The 19,565-nt window shown below is 34.7% G+C and overlaps 1 long non-coding RNA gene across 1 annotated transcript in view; it reads right to left on the bottom strand.

Moving 5' to 3' along the window:
• LOC145977228 (uncharacterized) overlaps positions 1–19,565 on the bottom strand; it is a 44,613-nt gene that overhangs the window by 3,681 nt on the left and 21,367 nt on the right. Inside the window, exon 4 of the long non-coding RNA XR_014440466.1 lies at positions 6,967–7,010. This is a non-coding gene — a long non-coding RNA (uncharacterized LOC145977228). The remainder of the gene's footprint in view (positions 1–6,966; positions 7,011–19,565) is intronic.

The following is a 19,565-nucleotide window of genomic DNA, read 5'->3' as shown; positions in this document are numbered from 1 at the left end:
GCGAAGAAAGTAAAGTAGAAGGCGCGCGCGCGCGCGCGAGGAAGAGAGGCACAGGTGGCCTTTGCCAGGCGGTGGGAAAAATGCGTTCGTTCGACGGACTCGCCCACCTGCTGAAATGACTGCTACCGATTTCCTTGATGCGAACATTAGATTCGGATCGAAATTCCTAATGAAAAAATTAGAACACGTAGCGGTCTCGTGGCGTTATCTACGTCAACGTCCAGGATGAAAAAATTAATGCACGCTTTGATATTAATTAAAATATTAGAATAATAAATTACAAAACTAAGGATTAATAAATTGATTCTACTCATTCTTTTTCCGTGAAAAATTCAGTAAAGGCAAAATCGAACATTTGACGTAATTTTAATAGTAAAAATTTGGTAGAGTATCTCTCTTCAATTTAAGAAATCTAAGAGAATTAAGAGAATCTTAAAGATAGAGATACTTAATTTATAATTGAAGTATCTTTGTCTGTAAATGAGATTTCTTTCAATACTTGTAGTAGCATTTTAAATACACGCGAATGTTTAGTAACGTAACAATGCCAGAGAATTGTAATGATGTTGCCGCGCGAAGCGCAAAAACGCGTAACGAAAGAACCGCTTCAGCTTCTCGTGTGTATCGAGTGAGCGCTCTACGAGACAGCGTAATTTGCATTCGAGCGTAATTTACAACGCACAGGCCGCTAGGTTTATAGATTGTTTTGTAAGAATTTATACCGTCCATCAATCTCATAGCTGGTTCCGTATGACTAATAAAAAAGTAAACGGTCGATTAATTCAAATTTATGGGCCTCGTTGGTTCCTCGTGATTCCTGATATCTCTGCGAATAATATGTCGTGAGAATTCGAGAGAAATATGAATATGCATAAATTTGTTTCGCGATATGAGAAAAATTCGCTTCAAACATAAACCTCACATGCTCGGCTCGCTTCTCTATCTCTTCCCTTTTAATTTTAATCGATAATGGGATAATTTATGAATTTCATTTAAAAACACTATGACATATTCTATACTTAAATCACGTATTTTTAAAAATAAACTTTTATGTAAACAATTTGTATGTAATAGCCATTCGTATGCATATCTGCATTTAACGTACAGATTCACATTTATTCTTGATGGTCACTTGCCACGTGCTCGGCAGCATCTACCACATTCCTTTCTATCGCATTTATTGTCACGTGTTTAGAATCCGCCACCTTCCTCCTATATAATGTATCGTATATTTAATGCGGATTTGCCGGCCGATCATCATCATTCTGAGAACAAATCTTTCGCGGGTATGTATACGAAGTGACGGTCGATTGACGCAGATATGCGTGTGACATCACTGCATATTATTTCACAATTAACCGGTTTGCTTCGATTTTTAGCAAAGTCGAAGCTGTCTTTTTTTATAATTCAAATTGACCGCAAGAAGTCGTTCTTAACCGAAAGAATTTTGTAGTTGTGGTTGCTGCCGTGTTAAAATTCCAAGCTACACCGCTGTAAAACAATTTATATCTACATATTTATATATTATATAAAAAATTTTCTCTCGATTTATATGAATATCTAATTTGCAAATTCTAGCGCAAATATGTGTGAATTTTACTCTTTTATTTGTCACACACTTCAGTGAAATTAGATTTCGAGTCACTCTCGGTTCCAGGAATTTCAAATGACACACGCGCTTATGTATCAACGATATAAAAAAATGATCAATCTCATATGGATAAAAAATCATCATGATTGATCTACAACTTAATTACTAGCGACAAAATTTATAAACATCGAATTAAGCGCCCAATTTTTTTAAAAATAATGTCTAGAAGAATCAACAATATCTTTTAATTTATTCAGTGTATATCTGTTTGTTTGTTTTCATAACATAATTTATCATTTTTCTTCTGCTTTATTCAAAACAGATATTGGAATTTAATCTCTTACGTTTTTATTATAAAATTGATAATCGACAATCAATAATGGAAAGGAAGGTGACACGCGGGAGAATAAATTGCAAATTAAATTCTTTCTCAATTTAAACGTGTTATCTCATCAAGATATTGAATTTCATTTTTTTCTATTCTGGAAAATTCTTATGGAAGTGCGATGCACCCCATTGTATCCCTCTTCGCAATGTTCGCAGCGCGTCTCGTAATAATCCGGTTGGCGGAACGACTGAATTATCTCGGAAAGAGGCGAGTTCAACGACTCTGAAAACCAACAAACTTTGAACTTTCTTCGAATGTCATTCTACAAATCCTCCGCGCTCTTCCGCTTCTTCTACCGACAAATCCGGGCTGGAATTCAGTGGGACGGACGAGGAGATGAGACCGGATCATATATATGTACGCGACTGAGAGATGGAGAAAGAGGGCCAGAGAAAAAGAGAGAGAGAGAGAGAAGAATGGACACGAGAGGCGAAAGAAAGAAAGAAAGAAATAAAGAAATAAAGAGAGGGGCATATGGCCGCGCCGGTGGACGGGTCTCCCTGGGTTTCGCCAAGAAGACGTAACGGTAAATCCGCGGCCGCTGGCGTCCGATGAACCCACTCTCAGCCTCGCAAGGCCTGCCTTCTTCTACGGCCCGTGCGTACGTGTACGTGTGCACGCCTACACACATGCACACGAGCACACCTGTACACGCTGGCCAGCGTAGTCGAATTATTGCCGAGCGAATAGTTGTAGAGTCTTCGCGATGATACGCCGCGAACAGGTAGAGGAGAGAAGAGGACGGTTTGCTTAATGGCCCCGCTTCTCGACCGAGTCTCCGAAAACCCGAGGACGAAGACAACGATGACGACCGAGAGACGAGCATGTCGGATTTCTCCACGAGAGAAGCAGAACACTCGGTTGCGTCATCGTGGCATAAGAGGGCGAGGCTGGAGCGAGTGGGAGCAGGATGCCCGCTCCTCGGGAATTGGGTCGGCTCGTCCTCGGGAATTTCTCGCGTCTCTTCTCGAGTTTCCCTTTAGCGTATCGTGTAGAGAACGATATTTTTCGATACATTTCCATTGATATATTGTATTATTTTTGTGCATAATTGTAGAATTATGTAATAATGTATTGGACAAGATTTTTGCTTCATCTCTTTTAAACTTTGAACATTCCTCTTGTTTTTTCCTTTTCTTTTGCGCGTGTGATTTCTTTTCCATTTCCCGAAAATATATTCTTGAAATATCTTACTAAACAATTATCTACTCTCATTTATTTCTTATGGTGTAAATTATTTGTTATTAGGCGTTATCCGTAAAAAATTCTAAATATTGATAACGCACATGTAGAATGAATATAATTTATTTAGAAAGAAACTTAAAATCATCAGCTTTAGGAAAACAACCTTTCCGTACTTAGTATGCATAATTGGGATCATTGTTAAGAGATGTACACTCTTAGAAGGTAAAATAAAATTTCGATCTATCCATGTAATATCTCTCTTTTTCTCTCCCTGTTTCAATTCTTTGCAACGAGCTTGTCATCGCGATTTATCGCGACCAAGACAATGCGATCATTATGGAATCAGCACGCGAGATCGAAAGTACTCGACTTTTGCGGCGATGGCAGACGGCGATTGTATCAATGCAGGACGTATGCATCCGTTGACCGAGGTGAAAAGTGAACAACCCGGAGGAAAATCCCGTATTGAGCATGCGAAATGATGAACGATTTTAAAGCGCGTCGCGTCTCATTGATTCGCAATTCGCGCAATTAAATCACCATCAATCGTGTCAAACATGATTGTTACGTCGGAGCGCATTTGATTGCGACGATTCACGCTATATTCGAGCTCTTATGCACTTTCGCAACAACTATATTCGGTAGACATGTGCTATCATTATTGCGAAATATTTCCATATTTTTACATCAATGATAGGTATATGAGATTATCTATATACATATGATAGGACACATTTGTACAAAGTTAATCGATTTATAGTTTTACATAAACTCGCGTATCATTAATAAAGTGTCTAAATATTGATTGTTACAATAATTTCCAATTATTGATTATCAACTTTAAAAAATTGTTACACAAACGTATGCATTTTATTTATATACTGACAAAAAAAAGTGTAACTTGACTAAACTAATCAACTAAATTATTATTTTTTCAATTGAAATATATAAATATTCAAGTTAAATATATGTCATGTTAGATTTAATATGTATTATTTAATTCAAATACTTAATAATTTAAATACTTTTTTTCCTCAATGTAGATCGATACCTAAAAATATTTCCGATTGATAGACATATTAAATTTATAATTTTCACATTAAATGACTTAAAAATGTAACTGCTTAAATGTCAAAAATTATCTACGAAAAGCCTCCATCATGAATTACTTCATCAACAATTGTTTGTATGTTTTATCTAATGCATAAGAATGGATTTTTTCGGGCGTGTATGTGGAAAAAAAAACGATGGCATCAAGAGCGAGTTGGAGAACTCGAAAGAATGGCGGACACGTAAGAATTGCATCATCGTATGCACACGCTCGCGAGAGGGAACGCGCGTGTACATGGTGTCTCAAAATCAGATATTCTTTTAATTATAGCTTCCTCGATCCATTAAAAATCAATTCTTCTGCACCGGGAATACTTTTTCACCGAGAAAATTGACGAAAAAAAAGTTCCAAATAGAGATTATCTAAAAAATAATCATAATATATCTTACGCAAACTTTTTTCCAAACACTCAACGTTATAATTTAATGTAAAATGCGACAAATAAAAATATAAGACAATAAAACGTTATAATTTAAAGCTCTTAGACCCCAAGATTTCAAGCCTTTTCTCTCTCTCTCTCTCTCTCTTTCTCTCTCTCTCGCTAAGAAGAGATTATTATCTCCGCGTGGGCTGCGAGAAGCGGCCTTAAGAGGATATTCGGTGGCTTTGGGACACCCCGTATGCGTGTATGCGTGCCGCGACGAGATCGATTCTCTCGGACGCGATCGAGTCGAGAGGTGCGTGGGGATCTCGCGCGCGCACTCGCGCGCCCCCGTCGACTCGTTGACTCACTGACTCCTGACGGGCTTACCGTTAACCAGCAAAAGTGAACCAAGTAAGCCGTGTCTCTGGTACTTGCGGTACCGATCGTATAAGTACAGGACAATAACGACGACGACGACGACGCATGGCCGGGTGTGGGACGCACGCGTCTTCGAGTGCGACATTGTCCGTCGGGGCAGGGAGGGTAGGAGGGAGAGAGGGAGAGGACGGTGCCCGCGTCACCTCCCCCGACGCACGCCATCGACGAAAGCGCAAGCGGCCAAGTTTCGTAAGCGAAACGCACCGAAACGGGACTATCGCTCGAATGACGAATTTGCGAGTCATCATCGCCGATTTCGGCGGCGGTTATATCGACGTGTCCATATTTCGCCTCGCAAATGTAGTCACCGAGCATCAGCAAATTGCAACAAATGACGGAAATGTACCAACATTTTGCGCGCCCGATTAAAAATATATTACTCGTTTAAATGTTTATGAAATTAATTGTCAAAGTAATACATACTTGATACGCTGCGAATATCGTAGCAGATATGAGATTACGGTATAGCGTTAGATTGAGAAATATATCGTTATAATAGAGGATAGGTATTGTCGATATTGAGAGGTCGTCATAGACGCAAAAAATTTACGCGGAAGGAAGGCACACAAGATCGCCTGTCTCGAAATTAATTTCAGGATAATCGATCTTTCACGTGCCCGAGTTTTCTTTCAATTTTTTTTTTGTGGCGTACGAGATGCGCCATATGGCTACCGAGGAATAGAAGTAGCAATTGTGATTTATTCAATCCCGTTTTTTTTCCTCTCCAAGGGACCAGTTGTAAGAGTCTCTCGAGTCCTCTCCTCGTGACTGCAATCGCGAGGAAATTAAGCGAAGGTATCTGTCGAGATTTCGATTTCCGGTTTGCGACTCATCTTCCGGAGGCAATTTCTCGATTGACAGCGACAAAGAGCAAACGTCCCCGATTTGTATAATATCATGTTATTCCACTCGTCTAAAATTACAGCCGTCGAAACAGAAGGAAAGAAATAACCAGAAATTCGCGAAATAATGAATCGCGGCGGAAGCTTATCGAAAATTAACGAGCTCTCGTTCTCTGAAATTACAAACGCGCGAGGATAAATGGCGTTGTATGAGAGATCGAAAGACCGGGGAGGAGGAAGGGGAGGGGGAGGGAAATCGCGTTGTACGCGTAAGGATGGAAGCGGCGTCCTTCGCGGCGAGTCGATTACCGTAGGTAAATTGCGTGACAGCACCGAGACGCCATTGAGAAGAGAACCGGCGGACCTTGACAGTGTATGCTGGACTTGACGTTCTGCTGGCGAGTGTCAGTGAACCGCAGCCAGCAGGACGATGAACGAGCGGGAGAATGCTCAAGGATACATTCTACGCGGCCGAACATGCGGTACTTTGTGATAACCAGTCCCCGGTCGAACCCCGATTGCCGCGAAAAAGATTGGAAAATTCGTTCTTGGGACGATAATTTAAAATTGGCTTATGCTCGAAATAATAACATTATGAAAGAAAGAACTTGAAATAAACAAGCAACAAAATAGTTAAAAAATAAAAGCGAAAAAGTAATGAGCTTTCAAAATTTGCATTAATAATTGACGTTGTGTGCAAAAACAGAAATTACTATTGCATTCTTTAGAATATCTCCTTTAGTAAGAAAAAAAATAATTTAATAACAATTAATTTATTAATTTAATAACAAAAGAAAAAGAGTTTCATCTAGACAAAAATATCAGCGCGCGTTTAGATATATGTTTAAAATTCATGATTACTTTTTGCAAATTTCAAAAATACTTGTTAAAGAATTATATTTTATATTTCTCAAGAAAAAGCAACAATTTATTTAATTGTATGTATATTTTAATTATTATCTCTTTTGCTATACGCATACTCATATCTGATATAATATTCGCAATTTATTATTTCAAGATTAAAATTAGTAATAATTTAACACTCACCAGTACGATGCGTAGCTGGCAGAGTTGCAGAATGTGACGTTGATCTGTAAAACACAGAAAAACTCAAATTATAAAACAGTTACTTAATATTTTTAAAATAATTTATGATGTAAAACAGTTTAGAATAATGTGCAGTCTAAAATAATTAATATTTCAAAGACTGATTATTGCGCGCATTTAAATTTCTTACTTATCCTTTAAATAGATTTGTAATAAGAAAATTATAAGATAGAAAATATGATATGATATGGATATACATGGAGAAAATATGATAAATAAAAATCTAACTTTTATTTAATTTAATTGGTTATAAATCTTAAATAATGTAAAAAAAATTATACATATATGTATATATTATTTTAAATATTTTACACATATATATTATTTAAATATTTTGAAATAAAATTTAAAATAGATCATTATGAAGGAGATAAACGAGTAATTAATTTCACAAGTAACAAATAAATTAATTAAATTATATGAATAGCTTACTCTAGGTTGTTTCGCCGCATGATGCATTCTTAATTCTATTTCTCCTGTTTTATTCATCCCTTGCTGCTTCGTTATAACACTCACATCACACTCGCGATAACACAATTAATCACAATTAATACGTTCGTATGTGAACTAATCAATGGAATACGATATTCATCCAACGCTTTGCACCACATTCTCGGCGTTAAAAAATGCGACGCATATTTTTATAATTATATCGTGACGAGAGAACGACGCGAAAATTCATGTATCCACTTGTTCCAATGATTGTTTATTTGATATTAATGAATATTCTCGAGTGTGTTTTAGAGTAATTACTATCTTGTTTTATAACGGTGAATAAATATATGGGTTAAAGATAAATATCTACAAACTGCGCACTCGAAAGTGTAATTATCTTTCCTTACTACTTACATCGAATAAATCTCTAAAAAAATAAAATAAATAAAAGGCTTGTTTCGGTAAGTTACACGAAATTCAGTATTGTGAGCGCGGATACATAAATTCTATGAAAATGTACTATTAATAAACGATCGACGTACTACAACTTATTTTTTTTCTATTATTCGATCGATAATTATGAATATATTATATTTAAATTCGCCAAAAATTCTAAACTCAAATGCATATATTCCAATTTAGATATCAAAGAAATAATCATTACTTTAAATATCGTAATAAAACGATAGTAATTAATAAGTTATATTTCATAATACTTCGATCTTTATTAGACTAAGTGATTCCCGAAATTGTATATGCTCTGATAAATAATCGTTGTTTCGACGTATTTTATTAATTGGAAAGAAGGATCGCGAAAATAATTTTCGAAAAATAACGCGAAGAGACACGGAGCGATTTTACGCCGTTGCCTGTTTGTTCGAGTGTTTCGCACGAATGATAACAAGGTGACTGCGTACATATACAACGCAAATTTCGGCGTTCGTGTATGTATGTACGCGACGAATATGTTTTTGTGACGTGTAGCGTACTACTGTTTACATATGATCGCTTTGTTGTCATTCGATAAGATTCCAGCTGACGTCAGTCGCTCCGATATATGCCGCATATACTCTTTTCAAAATATCGGGAGAAATACAATAAATATGCAATCATATTTATAGTTATTATTATTACAAATGAACGATAATCAACCTGTGATAATCAACCTTCTTTTAAAATAGAAATTAAAATAATGGAAGACAACAGTTATAAATTATTGTTTCATTGTCATATATAGGACGATAAATAATTTTATAATTGCTATGTCTAAATTTGCGTTTGCGTATATCTCATTTTTCGTGCTTATTTCGATTTAAATTCATGCGGAAATAAATATTTATTGACAGTTATCGAATTATAATCACTATTAATATTCTTCATATTTTCACATATAAATTTGGCAAATTTAGACATTGCTATAATATACCAAAACGCATATTTCGAGAGTTATTCGATTGAAATTGATTATGCAGACAATCGGATGACTTAATTATATTGATGAATATTTTTTTGGACACAGTTCGTATAGTGATATTTATCTTTAATTCGTACATTTATTCGTATATTTATATATTTAAAAGTTATAATACAAGATGATAATTATTCTAAAAAAGAGGTAACATATTTGCAAATAAAAATTATCGAAATAAATGGTATGTGAATTTTCGCTGTCTCTTCGTGACGATGCAATTGTAAAACAGTCGTTATTACCTACAATTAAGGTCGAGAGTATCGTGCAAAGGACTGCGAGTATTCCTTTAATTAGTATACGCGTGATTATAATTAATTGTATTTTCGAGAATGTGTTATGAAAAATCAGTTGAGATGAAGAAAAGAAAAGAAGCGACCCCAGAGAAAAATAGCTCAATAGCAAGAATATGAATCGCCCGAAAAGTCCAGAAAGATTCAGATTCAACTACTGCGCTCCGTTTTTTCGTAGCTTTTTAAAGAGGTACGAGAGCTTATATGAAGACTTACATCTCCTTTTATTTATTCTTCATTTAAGCTTTTACATCCTTTAATAAAAATATCAAATAATCATAATTTTTTTAGATATATGCGAAAATATATAGTATATAAATAAAATATATATTTCTTGCAAAATAAACTTTGATTAAACGTAGATAATATTCTTTTTTTTATTTTATTTCAAATGATTTTCGTTAAATTTTTAAAGCTATATGGTAGACATTTCTTAAAATATATACGATAGGCGTTAATATTTAAAACATACATACGAGAAAGAGGAAAAAGAGAAAGAGAGAAAAATTACTCGCGTGATGTTCTAAAATCAAGAATGTTTTTTTAACTGTAACCTACCTAAAAATATAACTTTCTGCGAAAAATTGAAAAAAATTATCATTATTTATTACATACTTCCTGTATTTAATATTATGTATACAGACTTATATATATTTTTTTATAATTAATATTTTATAATTAAAATTTTAAATGAAATGCATTTGAAATAACAAATTAAAAAACATAATTCTATAATTTTTTCACGAAATTTAGTTCTAAAAATAAGTTTATTGTTTTTAATTGTTAATTATTCAATATTTAGTTGTCAATATAAATGCTTGGATATTTTTATTGAAAAATCGTTCCTCGAGAAAATCAGTTAAACACAAAAGAAAATATCTAATTGTTTAACACATCGCATGTATACAGTAGAAAAATATTCGATAATTTTTTTATATTTGTTTAATCCTTTAGCTGTAGCGCGATATTAGAAATCCATCAGTGATAGAAATAATAAGATATCAGTTCGGTAAAAATATAAATGTATTATACTGAAAATTAGTCAAATCTGTTGGATATATAAATATAGGCCTTTTATCATGAGAAATTATATATGTCTTTCATAAATGAGAGACTATTTTCTTACATCATGCGTATAGTCTTCGCAGGTAAAGGATTATCCCTTAACCCTTTATTCTTAAAACCATAATCCTTTAAAACGGTTCATTTTAACGTAAAAGCCCAAAATACATACAAGCTTACGAATTCTTGATAATTTAGGAAAAATATAATATTAATCATTATTAGATATTATTAGGTACCGGCTAAAAGATGTAAATTGTAGATGGAATTTTTTCCATCCTTTCGAAAACATGGAAAGAGATAACAGGTTGTTCGTTTGTAATAAACCGTTGTAATCCGGTTGTAAACTGTTTCCTTCACCCAGAATTTTGATGTTTTAATTTTACAGACGTACATAAAAAATGTGATGTCTTTATTTGAACATATTCCCATATTTAGTGAGTTAAATCTCTTTTTCTTCGTTTCTATATTACTAATCGTAAAGAAAGTTTGCGATTATTTATCGTACTTTTTTGACAATTTTTTCGTACAGCTTACTCGAGACGTATAATCCTTCATTGATACTTTTTGTAAAGACAAAAGTTAAATATTTCATTAGTGAAATTAGCTTTTTCAATCGGGTGCAATAGAGTATAATTTGAACGCCATTTTAGGATGTTTCGAAATATATTGCATAAGAATTATTTTTGAATCATTTAGAAATTGTTAATCAATAAGTAGTGATTATACTATGGGTTTGTGCTTTTAATAGTTTTTAAAGATATTTTCAAATAATAACTTTTTAAGCGAAATTAACTAATTTCATTGTAATTTTACGCGATATTTTTCTAGAAAACAAATCATGCATTTATATATTTATATTTATATTTATCATAATTCGCATGACATTCTTACATTGAAGTTAGAAGTTTGCTCGAGTTATCGCTAATAATATTTAAGAAGCGAAATATCAAAGATGTCTCATTCTTTATCTCGTACTTTATCCTTACTGGTCCTTACTGGTAATATAAAATATGTATATTATATATTTATATTTTTATATTTCCGGTAAGAAGCAATCAACGCAAAATGTAATATAAAGTAAAAAATACAATACAATATTATAAAATAAAAATATTTAAAAAAACATAAAGATGGTTTAGAAAAATATTCAAAAGAGTTCGTCTTAAAAACGTCATCTTTCTAAAATATATGTAGACCGACGTTTCTTAGGGATCTATCGTTCCATATATTTACCACACTACAATGCCGTTCAGATTTTTAGCAGTGTAGCCATTTTCTTTGGAACGAAAATGGTTTCAGGTTTGAATTGTAGTGTCCATAAAAAAAGGTTAGATTAGGCGTTGTTTGACGAATATTTCAGCAATTTAAAAAATGCCCTAATATAAAAAAAGAGACCGTCGATACCGTTGCGAAATAGGCAAGAGTTAAAAATGTCGTTTCAGTAAGATTACCTTCATATTTTAAAATTTATTTTATTATGTACTATTGTATAAAAAGGTCATTTGAAACTTTTGTGCAAAATTTTTAATTTGTAGAACCTATTCAAGAGATATGATTTGTGTTATTTATACAACTGGAACGTTTCATATTTCCGCTTTTTTTCTATCCACTCAAAATAGCCTTAAAGAAAGTCGTAAGGCCTAACCTAACCTAAACATGGACTTGTATAAAACATATTATTCAAAGAAAAATGGCATAACTCTATAAAAAATTCAAATTTTCAATTTTTCCTCTTGCATAAAAAGCAAAACGAATCAATATATTATTAGGACAAAAATTGCTTAATACGTGTACCGATCTGAGATTCAAATTATCTTTGTGGAATTTTCATTGTGCGAAAAATTACAGATTCTGAATACTTTTTTAATATCAAGCTACTTAAACGTTATGAAATAATTTCCATTTTTCTATCGTTCGATAGACCAATCATCATATATATATTCCTAGTAATATAATATCTTCTTTAGAAAATTCTAATGAACGAATACTTCCTGTACGTTGGCAAATGTTTGCGCGACAAAGATCCGTCAGAAGAGGGGGAGGGAGAAACGATTGAAATTCAATCAATTCCGGTCGCGCGAGAGCGATGAAATGGTTTCCTTTCTTCGCAACGCTATTTTTCTTTGTCCTAAACCGATGAAAGAGAAAGGAAAGCTCGCAGGTGGAAGAAGACGAGAGCGAGGGCGGTGGATCCATTTTTCGCTATCCCTCTATGAATTCTTATGTGCTCGTATTAGAGGCCCTCCATCCACCCATCGGTCCGTCATCTCTCAGAAGCGTGGGAGAAACGGACAGGTGGGTCGATACATCCTCGCGTATCCTGTAGTGTGTTCAGTAGCACCTTACCGTATATTCGATATTTCTTTTCCATATCCCGTCGACACAGCTTGTGGGAAAACTTTCGACAGATCCGGAACACATTTAGGAAAAAGGAAGCGTGTTTTTCGCGTTAATTTTTCATGTTCGTCCTTCGCGCTTCAAGAAAAATCCGTCACTAATTATCGTATACATATAATTATTATGCTCGAAAGATGCATTTTTTATACATTTCATTGTACATTACACCCTTCATACATCCATACATTTCTCACATATTCATAATTTATGCAAAAAAATATTTTTCGCACATATTAATTATGTAATTATATAAGGTGATTAGATTATTCTCGAAATGCTATATATATATATGAAATTTTTAATATTATATTGTATATTTATAATGTGTTAAAAATTCTTATAAGTATGCGAGAGAGAAAGAATATCAATTTGTAATAGTTGACTCCTCGTTTCTAATAGAATCGTGGAGTGTTTCGGTTGATTTAAAAAAGCGCTAGTACAAATTAGACGTGACATTCGCGGGTATCCGCGAAATGATAGAATATATATACATAATATTCGCATACAGCGACCGCGCTCGCGTTTCTAAAAATACACGTGGCGCGTTCGCGGACGGCCACGGAATTCCGAATGACGAAATTAAATCCCGTTACAAATTCCTGGAAGGCACCTTGCCAGTATACCGATGCCAGCCGTGACGCAATTTTCGAGAATCAGCTCATCGGGTTTACGTTAGAGCAATAAGGAAAATTTTTACTCTTCTTGTCGCGCGCTTCCTCCAAAAAGAAAAACGCAAATTAATAAGATCGAAAAGAAATAAGACTTTGAATATTTTTCAAATATATAATAATCGACATAGAGACTTTTAAGAAAACTTTTTGTAAAAAGATTTTTAAGGTTAATTCATTTTATACATGCGAAAAAAATACTTAACGTATTGCAAATTTTTTTTATAATTTTTCTTGTGTGGACGTAAATTATAATATATATAATATCGTAATAGAATAGTGAAATATTTCTACATGTTAATTCATTTTAATAAATTATCGATCATGTATTTTTTAATTTGATACAAGATAAAAGAATTAATATAATTTCTATATATTTAATAAAAAAGAAATAGGGGGAGGGGGGAAAGTAATGTATGGTACTTATAGATTCATTCATCGTATATAGTTTTTAATCGCGTAAAAATATACTTTAGTATTTTTCGAAAGGCGTGATGTCAAAATAAAAAGATTATCCCCCATGACTTGTAGCCAGATTTTCATATATTCTTGGCTGCTGTTACGGATATTTCGTTCTCACGATATCGATCTAGTTTCTCTGCCTCTGGATCGACCCTCTATAGAAAACTTAGATCAACGGTTCACAGAAAATGAACCCATTCAATATTCAAGAACCGATCCGATGGTTTTTCAGTGTCGAAGTTACCCCTATCCTGCGAGACCCCTTTCCGGTTTCCGACGTGAAAAGAGTCTCACATGGTGGCCGAAATTCTTTATCGCGGCATAAAAGGTGAAAAATTGATATAAATTTGCGATTTATCTATTGACGGCGGGGTTTATCCTATTTGAGAAAAATTATTTTATACAGACAAAGATCTGTTTTATCGTGGAAAGAGATTTTAGCAATACCTATCCAAACATAAAAAAATATATTATAAATGCTATCGATAAACTAATATTTAAGTCGATAATGAAATAATTGTAATAATGTAAAAATAGTAAGCTTTGTAAAAAAAAGTAAGATATTTTTTTCGGAATATTGACAAAGAGAAAAACAATTAAGAATATTTAGTGACTAATATAAGATTGTAAAATATATATAACGTACATTTTCATTATTCTCTACGGAGAATGTCACGATTGTGCGCGCGTGTGAAACAAATTTGACTTTGTTCAGATTTAATACAAAGTACCATTCTAGTGATCTACATTATTATTTCGCCGGATTAGACCGTGTCGATAATGCGCGAAACGGAAATGCGTGCCGCACGAAAGAAGGCAACCGCGAAATCCTACAAACTTTTCAGCCCGGTCCTTTTCCCATGACCTGGATACATTACGGAGTAGAATATAGCATATACACACATTTATATGTATACATTTACCTGCAGTCTCTATCCTTATATCTAATATAATTTAAAACGCGCGACACAAGAAACGGATCTTTAATTTTTATTTTATTTACGTAGTATACCAGCATGAGAGACATAAAATTTACAAAGATTTATGTATTTTCCGCAGTATGATTTAATTGCTTCGACACGTGAGGAATATTTCTTTGCCTTAATAATCTAAAGATATGGAATAATATGCACGTGCGCGGCGCCATGCATGTCAACGTTGTCTGAAGGCAGAATCGAGGAAAAAAAAACCACCCGCATTATAGTTAGTTTCCTAGATTTGCAAATATAATGAGCGACGAGTGCGATCGTCGAGCGGGAAACATGGGTAATAAACGAATTAATTGGCGATTAGTCGATACGGGTGAATAAAAGATACCCCCCTTTTCGATTCGCTGTTAAGACAGATAGCCGAGACGGCGGATTTTAAAAGTAGCAGAAAGGAGCGAGGAACGAGACGAAGAGGTGGAAGAAGAGGAGGAGAGAAGGAGGCGAGGATAGGAGGCGAGAGGAGGACGTAGAAAGAGAGAGAGAGAGAGGAGCGGAGAAAGAGACGTCGCGAGCGTCGGAGCGGCTGTCCTTGGATACTCGCAGATCAGCGGCCACCGGCAGTCAATGACCTAAGAACGCTCTTGTATCCAGCGCCGCTTCCTTCGCTTCGCTTCGTCTCGCCTCGCCTCGCTTGGCCTCGCGCGCGCGTACCCTGCCAAGTCCCTCCAGCAGCGGCGGGTTTTCTTCACCGAGTCGGTAGCTTTCGAAGAAAGTTATTAGCCGCCATCTTAGACGGAAAAAGATCGGAAATATTGCTTATTAAGATATTCTCTTTCTCTCTCTATACATTTTTAAAATTTCATATTTTTTTAATTTTTTAATTTTTCTTTTCAGGATTTTTCCTTGTTGCAATTTATTATACTTTGAATGTCTTCGCCATAATTAGTAGCCTGAATCTTATTTCAACCTTCTTTGAATACTTTTCCGAGCTGATTCGAGCTTCAAGTCATAAACGAAACAAAGATGTCACATGGTCCGAGCATGGTTTTTACGACATATCCTAGTCTCTTTTTTTTGACAGTTTTCGAGCGACTTTTAGCGTAATAAATCTTTATTTAATTTATGTCTCCTTACTAGTTGACTTTTATACCAAATTAGTTTTCAATCAAAACTTAGGTGTTAAAAAAAACATTATAAAATATAATTATTCGTGTGCATCTTGATTTCGCAAATAATCATTGCTCCTAATAAATAATCAAGTAACTACTAATAACGTAATTTTATACAATTAAAAAATATTATAATTATATATAATCAATATTATAATAAATCAACGCTTCATGTATTTATATGTAATAAATACTGTTTACATGTTTCTTTTTAGAATAGATTTTTGCTGAAATTTGTATTTTGACATTATTTATATACTCGAGTCATTAAAGATCGGAGAACAATTGAAGAAACATAAAAAAGACACATATATACAAACCGGTAGTCATTTATGTTGGTCTAAAAAAGCAAACCATGTTCGAGTTTCGGTATTTTTATAGGTTTAAAGATCCGTTTATTCACTAAAGCATTATTGTGGGTGACAAATAAATCAGATTAGCGTGACAAAGTAATTCTATTGAAGAAAAAAACGTTACGCGTATTGAGACGTCCGGCCTCCCACATTTTTAAGTGTTGCCAACATTTTTTTAGAGAGACGAATACAGAATACGCAATTTACGGTACCAGCGACCTTTGTCTATCGATACACGGAGAAAGTTTCCTTTTTTTAAATAACTGTAAACATGGAGAATTTTTTCTGCTCTCAAAGGCACTTGACAAGCAACAAGTAAAAGGTCCTCTCTTTTAGACGATACAATAAAAAAGTGGGCGCATAATGTCAGATGATATTTGAGAATTGATTATTGCGATTTTAAGAAAATTATACAAATTGGAAAAATTAAAATTTACTCAAAATGAGAAAAAGAAAAGTTTGATAGTAATATTTTTTGTTACATGTAATTATTAATATTATATTGATATGTTCGTTACATTATATATATTAATTTATTAATATTTATTAGTATTAACATATATTAATGTATGTGTATACATGTATATAATAGAGCATATACGCACATTAATAAGTAATATATATATGTATTATAATATATGTATTATTTTCATAAAAGTAACGCGTTATAAATAGCTGTCTGATGAATATGATTGATGCAATATATCATCATTATAATATATTAAAGCGATTTTTTTCTCCAACAGAAGCACCACAATAAGCATAATAAGAAAACATGAAAACTATTATAAAATAAAAATATGACGCTATTATTAAGTAAAAAGTTTTCGATTGTTAATAGTCTATTGTAATGTAAGAAACGTTATAAAACAGCCGTCGAGAGCAGTGCGTCGTGCGGCAAAAAACGCGAGATAGCGCAATAGCAGTAATTTCATTCCCGTTTCTTGGGCCAAGTTCATCGTTGCCTAGAACGTAATTCTAGTTCTGCCATCGGCTGTTGCTCTGCTGGCGTAACTCGGAGAGGCAGGATAGAGTTGGCTTAGTCACGACAGCGCCGATCTCTCTCTCTCTCTCTTTCTCTTTGCTATTTCGTCCGCACGCATTTTCTCACGTGGTTCACGCTGAAGAAGAGGCCTCCCGACGGCTTTAATTCCGCCTTTCATCGCACGATGCGCACGATGATGACTTGGCTTAGCCCGAAAGCCATCCGACGATAGTAATTAAAACGACAATAGCAGCGACGGAGTCACGTCGTCCGTCCGCGCTGAATGCGCGGATTTACCGTAATTTAGCACGACCCGACTCTCGTCGTGGCGATTTTGTAAGATTGCGCGAGAGACGTGAAAAATCAAAGGAGACATTTCTCGCTAAGAAATCACCATAATATTCGCTAATCGCGTTCATTATAATTCGGCTAATGGGATAAAGTTGAGAATGGTATTTCGAATCTCGCTGACATTAATCGCGATTAGCGTCAGCTGACGCGAATGGAAACGTGGCCCTATTCAAGCCCGGCGAATGGCTTATTCGCCGGCGAACAAATTTGCCACGCACGATGGTCCCTTCGCTCTCGTCATCGTCGGTTCGTCAACAGTAAACATGATAAAACGAAGGTCGAGTCTAGCTAGAGATCGATTGGAAAATGTCGAAGAACTGTTTTCTCGCGATTCTCCGGCGAGCATCGATACGGTGGCCTTGACCGTTCTCTGCTCGTGTGCGTAAATGTATGTGCGCGTGACACGTGAAATTGCACGCACACACGCGATTGGAATCAGGGTCCCGCGATCGGAGCGAGATATCGTTAGAATTTATACAAGCCGAGAACGATATTGTATCGGATCGAGCATTGGACAGATGTGTCTTATTGCGAAATTTTTGCAAGAGAGGCGACTCAAAAATGAGAATAAAATCAAATAAAGGCGATAAAAAACGGTATTTTTCTCGCGATATGTCCGCGACGAGAAATTCCTGTAGAATTAAAATCGGTTTGTTTTTTTTTTTAATTCGTTTCCTGCATACGCGGTTAGAATTCTGTCATAGCAGAATAACATCCTGCGATTTAATATGTTGAACGATAACCTGTCGTTCGCGCTGATAGCGGCTCAAAACTGGTATTTTATTACTAGATTTTATATATAAAATACAGAGATATACAAAACCAGCTGCTATTTACTAGCTTCAAGTAGTCCAAGGTTCTCCTGTCAGAATATTTCGTATTCATATTAATATATATACGAAGCATGAAATTGACTAGTATATCTAGTATCGCATTCAATATTCAATGCCGATAATCATCGCGACATTCAACTTTTTTTTAAATAAAATTTAATTATCATATAGAACCTCGTAAGTTTAAGGAAACACGTATTCCATATTATCTATATACCTTTTTTTAATTTTTAACATCGAGAATTTATCAACAAGTCTCAAATAACATTTCTATTAAAGAAAAGAAATTAGAATTAATCAAGGTGATAATTTTTTATTTGGCTATCCATTGATATCTCTACAGCTCCAATAACTTATTAATAGCGACGTTACTTATTTGAAGAATTAAATGAGCGCGAAAATAGGAGTAAAAAATTCCGATTTCTTCGGAGACTATCTTTTAAATCGAAAATGATGATGAGCGATTTGAATCTCATTGCGAGACGACTCTGAAGGAAAAGTCGGCATGAATCCTTGAACGTGTCGCCCGATATTAAAGCACGACACGGAATGCACACAATGCATTCCGGGTGTCGGGTGTGGCATGCAGAGCAAATGTCTTACTGACTCACATGACCGGGCTCGATTGGCCGGCCGTTCGATCTGGTCGACTGGTATCGGCATTCGATTGGTGTATAACGTACACACACACGCGTGCAAAGTGTGCGCGCGCGCAATATTATACGCGTGCTCGACACTAATCCAGATTGTTTTCTTATGCGGCAATCATGCTAATATCGTGGGGCCTTGATCTTGAGAGAGAGAGAGAGAGAGAGAGAGAGAGAGAGAGATCATGTTGAATGATCAAGAGACTAAATCTATAGAACTGCAACAGCTACAACTTCTTTTTCTCCTTCATTTGCTTTTCGTGTCGATGGTTCTGCGCACGAAGACTTTCATTAGCCGTATAATGATTCAATTCTGCGGTTCTCTGACCTTGGCAGAACCAAATCTTGGACTGTAATGTATAACGGATTAAGAGTAGGTCGATAAGGATTTATATTAGTTAAGGATATATTTTCTTACGTACAATTTGAAGAGGGATATTAAACATCTGCGCGTTTTGAAAAAATTCGCTTCTCGTATACGTGT

Source organism: Camponotus vicinus, unplaced genomic scaffold (assembly GCF_025532165.1).
Source record: "Camponotus vicinus isolate PSW18456_S1 unplaced genomic scaffold, iyCamVici1.0 SCAF_9, whole genome shotgun sequence".
Classification (NCBI taxonomy): Eukaryota; Metazoa; Arthropoda; class Insecta; order Hymenoptera; family Formicidae; genus Camponotus; species Camponotus vicinus.
This window is presented reverse-complemented; position numbering and strand designations above follow the sequence as displayed.